Genomic DNA, 5,947 nt, shown 5'->3' with positions numbered 1-5,947 from the left:
GGAGGAAAGGAGAGAGCGGAGGCTATAACGTGCAGGTTTCTATGTAAGCTTTACGGAATTACAAGAGTGTATATGAAATATGTGGTAGAGGCTCAATAAAAACCTCTGTAACATTCCTGAGTTCTCTGTGTGTTTGGCTGAAGAAGTCATTGATCTATGATGTCTGTTTGCGTTTTCCTACTTCAATCAGCAATGGTTTTATTTAGTACAAATACATATTCAACTTACGCAATAAGGCCGATGGGGTGGTATATGTCCATATGCTACAGCGAAGGGCTGTTCTTGGCTTGATGCAACCGTGATAACCACGGCTGTCAGCAATCCGCATTTAGGGCTCGCACAGCCAGTTATTAATATGTTATAACTAGTGTAGTATTACTATATTTATATACTATGTATTCACTTTTTGTGTTTTGCAGACATTACTGTAGTATTTACTATAGTGTTTATGTTTTATTATCTTTGAATAGAAGTGGGTGTTTCTTCTTGAATCTATTGGACACATACTAAAAGAGCACATTTTCCATAACTGTAATAAGTATGAATGGTATTTCAGAGCTTCTGCTCTTTTTTATAACCTGTAGGGTAGGACTGGAGCCTGGATAGTTCAGAAGCTTCTGCTCTTTTCTATAACCTGTAGGTGGTATGACTGGAAGCCTGGATAAGTCAAGCTCTGCTCTTTCTATAACCTGTAGGTGGGTATGACTGAGCCTGGGATAGGTCAGAGCTCTGCCTTTTTCTATAACCTGTAGGTGGGTATGACTGGAAGCCTGGGATAGTTCAGAGCTTCTGCTCTTTTCATAAACCTGTAGTGGTATGACTGGAGCCTGGATAGTCAGAGCTTCTGCTCTTTCTATAACCTGTAGGGGTATGACTGGAGCCTGGATAGTCAGAGCTTCTGCTCTTTCTTTAACTGTAGTGGGTAGGACTGGAGCCTGGATAGTTCAGAGCTTCTGCTCTTTTCTATAACCTGTAGTGGCTATGACTGGAGCCTGGATAGTTCAGAGCTTCTGCTCTTTTCTATAACCTTAGGGGTATGACTGGAGCCTGGATAGTCAGAGCTTCTGCTCTTTTCTATAACCTGTAGGTGGTATGACTGGAGCCTGGATAGTTCAGAGCTTCTGCTCTTTTCTTAACCTGTAGGTGGTATGACTGGAGCCTGGAATAAGTCAGCTTCTGCTCTTTTCTAAACCTGTAGGTGGGTATGACTGGAGCCTGGATAGTTAGACTTCTGCTCTTTTCTATAACCTGTAGAGTGGGTAGGACTGGACCTGGGATAGTTCAGAAGCTTCTGCTTTTTCTATAACCTGTAGGTGGTATTACTGGAGCTGGATAGTCAGAGTTCTGCTCTTTTCTATCCATGTCAATTCATTGGATGAGAGGAGGAGGCAAATCAGGGGCAAGGAGGGAAGGAGTAGTTAATTCTAGGCTTGGTGTGAATGCTGAATTCTAATGTGAATTTACCAGTTGTGCAGTCATAAATACGAGTTGGATGCATTCACATGCTTTGAACTCATTGAGAAATGCTGATTAGCTAACGGCAAACAAGCAGCGTCATCCATAAACTAAGAGGACAGCGATCATGCTTGTAAACAAATTATAGTGTTAAAAAACCATAATAGATTGCTTTTTATAAATAATGTTTTGTTGTTGCATTTAACTAACCAAAATGCTGTTATCGGGGTCACTTCCTTGGTAGGTGACGTCAGAGTTCAGTATGTGGGAGAAGTCAGAGCTCAGGGATGATAGACGAGTTCCCCACTAGTGATTAACAGTTGGGGGGCTGTTCAACTGGATTTTCTCCCCAGTTGTATGTGGTAAATACCACCTTTCCACTTGGTTATGAACACAGCATACGGGTACATTTGGTGGTGCTCATGGATCAAGGATCATAACGCAATCGGCTAACATATTTCCCAACACGATTTGAATTAAAACAAACTTTAAAAGGAAAAATATGGAAACGATAAAAAGTAAAGGTCTTTGAAAACAGGGTTATTAAACCGGAGCCCACTCAGGGTCATAATGCACTGCATTTTTCCCCTACATTTTTTTTAGGAATGTTGCTAGCAACAACAGAATGAACACATTTTGAAGTACAGAACTACAGATGTAGGATAACATTTTTAGCCAGCTTACTACAGCTGGAAAATAATCCTACATCAACAGGAAATGTGAATTATTATGTGGATTTTTAGGATTTTTTTTTAGGGGTTGATACATAATTGGTAAGGGAAAATAAAGTCTGACATTTCAAGTGGAAATTCAAAACCTACAGAATACTTTTTAAACCTAAAATACACTGCAAGTTTTACATTTCTTTAACTTCTCTGCGCTACGGATCCCTTTAGTGGGATCATTTTCCTAAACAGCCGCTGAATTGCAGGGCGCAAAATATTACTAACAATATTTATAATCATGCAATCACAAGTGAAATATACCAAAACACAGCTTAGCTTGTTGTTAATTTACCTGTCTGAATCCACTATCAGATTTTGAAAATATGCTTTGCAGCAAAAGCAATCCAAGCTTTAATGAGTGTATCAATCAATGCTACAACAACTAACCCCAAATTAGCATGGTCACGAAAGTAAGAAAAGCAATCAAATTAATCGCTTACCTTTGATAATCTTCGGATGTTTGCACTCACGAGACTCCCAGTTACACAACAAATGTTCTTTTTGTTCGATAAATATTACTTTTATAACAAAAAAACGCCATTTGGGTTGCGCGTTATGTTCAGAAAACTACAGCCTCGTTCCGTTCGACGAAAATTCCAAAAAGTATTCGTAGAAACATGTCAAATGTTTTTTATAATCAATCCTCAGGTTGTTTTTAACAAACATAATCGATAATATTTCAACCGGACCGTAACCTATTCAATAAAAGAGAGAAAGAAAATGGAGAGCTACCRCTCTCGCYCGCAGGAARTAATCAGAGGACACCTGACRASTTTTGAAAYATSTKGCTCATTTTTCWAAATAAAAGCCTGAAACTATGTCTAAAGCCTGGTCACAGCCTGAGGAAGCCATTGGGAAAGGAATCTGGTTGATACCCCTTTAAATGGAAGAAAGACAGGCCAGGAAACACACCAAAAAAAATCACTTCCGGGTTAGATTTTCTCAGGTTTTCGCCTGCAGAATCAGTTTTGTTATACTCACAGACAATATTTGCATATTCATATTGCATATTCATATGCATATTCATATGCATATTCTACGATCTGGACCCGAGAAATAGTCCGTTTACCTTGGGAACGTTATTTAAAAAATAAATAATAATCTGACCCCTAGCGTCAAGAGGGTAATTACTGCAGTAAAGTTCTCCTGCAACAGGGTGACTAAATGAAGATCCTACATCTGTACCTTAGAAAAGAGGAGAATATATTTCTGATGATGTCATCTTTATTTCTCAACTCCTAATATTGAGCAAATTACACTGATTGGAGCTAATTGCACTTACTGTAGTATCTGACATCTGCTTTCAAAAATAATCTGCGAATAGCGCCTGCCGCTGGCTGCTGAAAAGCTTTTTTGACTTGCTCATCAAATGTTGCCAACACATGGCAAACCTTTGTTTAACCAGCTAAACAGCTGCTCTTAGCTAAAATGTGTTTGGAATTACAGGTAACTGCCAAAATAAAGGAAATGCTTGAGTAAATGAGAGCTACAAAGTATATTGAAAGCAGGGGCTTCCACACAGTTGTATTATGAGTTAATTAAGCAATTAACATCCCATCATGCTTAGGGTTATGTATAAAAATGTCCAGTTGCCCACTATTGTGGCTAGCATGGCTAGAAGAAGAGATCTCAGTGACTTTTAAAGATGGGTCTCAAAGGAGCATAGGGGGTTTAATGTATGTGTGTGTGTGTCACGACTTCCACCGAAGGTGGCTCCTCTCCCTGTTCGGGCGGTGCTCGGCGGTCGTCGTCGCCGGCCTTCTGGTTGCCACCAATCKATTTTTTCCTTTTCGTTTGTGTCTGTCTGTTTTTGTTTACACCTGTGTCCTATTAGTTAATTTCGGTGGGTTTATTAACATCCGCTGCCTGCTAGTCTTTGTGCGGGATTATTTGCTGTGTTTGCTCTGTTAGGGGTGCGTGTTTGCGCCACAGGTTTTTTTTCTCTCACAGTTGTTGTACCGTTGGTACTGTATTAGGAGTAGAGGTTTCTCCTCCGTGTGTTTCGTGGTTTTCCCTATGTGTGGCGACTTCGTTGGGGTGTGTTTCCCCACCTGTTGATGTTGGGTTGGGACTTTATAATAAACGACTGTGCCACTGGAAATTCCTTGCTCTCCWGCTCCTGACTCCTGCACCTACCTCTTCTTAGGAGGCACCTAACAGTGTGTGTGTGTGTGTGTGTGTGATCTCTCAAACCAATTGAATACTCATGGGAGATTCTAGAGCAGTGCCTGAGACAGCTTTTTCCACCACAACAACGAAGAAACACACAATGATGGAATTTGTCACAGAACAATGGTGTCACATCCCTCCAATAGAATTCCAGACTTTTGTGGAGTCTTTGGCAGGGCATATCGCAGCTGTTCTGGCAGCTCATGGTGGCTCATCAACCCTATCAGGGCGCTTTATGTTGGTGTTTCCTTTATTTTGGCAGTAGGTTTCCCACTCATGGGTTGCACAAATTGGGATATGGGTGGGGTTTATGCAAAAAATACAGTAAGTACTGTAGTATTCTATCATAAACAACAGTATTTTTTTCAGGAGGGTATGAGGGTGTTAACCATGATTTATTTTCCATAAGTGAAATGATCTTATTCATGGAACGATTTACAGCTTTCCACCATGATACATACACATTTCTTTTAATGGCTACATACTGTGTTAACAGTACAAAATGTGTGTATATGATTGTCATCGCACAGTAGAGTAATGTGGATAAATAAATGCCATCACAAAGTTATCATTGTACACAGACATGTATTTGTAGGCCTACCGTAGTACGTACCATAGTATACTATGTTAAACTATAGTACGTACTATAGTACACTATGTGACATTTCTTATGGTACAGGGTATTGCAATGTGGTAAAAAATTCTATAGTAAGTTCTGTTACAGTTTTTCTCAATCGCGTACAAGCATGTTTTGGAACTGTGGCCTTTTGCAAAACAGTAAATACATTAATCAAAACTATATTTTACCATCAACATTGCAAATACATTCATCAAAAGAACATGACTGCCTGCAAAAAGATTAACGCAACCATACTTATCTCTTGAGTCCAAGCAGACAAAACAGAAAGTTAGTCTGTGTTTAAAAAATCCCAGTAGATTAAGACATTTTCTTTACAGTCACTAAATCAGGTCAAAATTGAAAGTATAACTATCCAAAGTTGCAGAATTATGAGCAATTACTCTCCTTTTACATATATTTCACTACACAATTTCATACACATCAAATATTATTCCCAGTGTTGGGGAAGGTACAATAACCTTAGTTAAGTAAACTATGTTTTTCTTAAAGTGTAGCAAATAATGTAGCTTAAACACAAAAAGGATGTTTCAAGTGAGAATTATGGAGGTCTGATGCCGAAACGAAAGGAAATTCTTGCCTACTTGACCCATATTTTATTTTTGCAAAAAGAAGTTGTGTGTAGTTCCAGTAGTTAGCTACACCGCTACATGGAAAAAATGTAATTAACTACTGAAAACACTACCAAGATTTGAATTTAGTTCAACTACCACCAAGCTACTGCAAAATGTAGTTATATTAGTAGTTAAACTACATGTAGTTCACTACTCCCCAACACTGATTATTCCTGATAAAACGTTTATTTTTATTTTTATGAGAAATTTGTTAGCTGGATTCATTCATCATCCGAATACAATTCCATGTATTCAATACAAAAGTTGGTTTACGAATAGTTTTGTCAACTTTCTATTGGCGCACAGAAACACAATAGAAATAAGGAAAGGAGATGGAGGATGGAGGA

The sequence above is a fragment of the Salvelinus sp. IW2-2015 genome, linkage group LG5 (genome assembly GCF_002910315.2).
Source record: "Salvelinus sp. IW2-2015 linkage group LG5, ASM291031v2, whole genome shotgun sequence".
Classification (NCBI taxonomy): domain Eukaryota; kingdom Metazoa; phylum Chordata; class Actinopteri; order Salmoniformes; family Salmonidae; genus Salvelinus; species Salvelinus sp. IW2-2015.
This window is presented reverse-complemented; position numbering follows the sequence as displayed.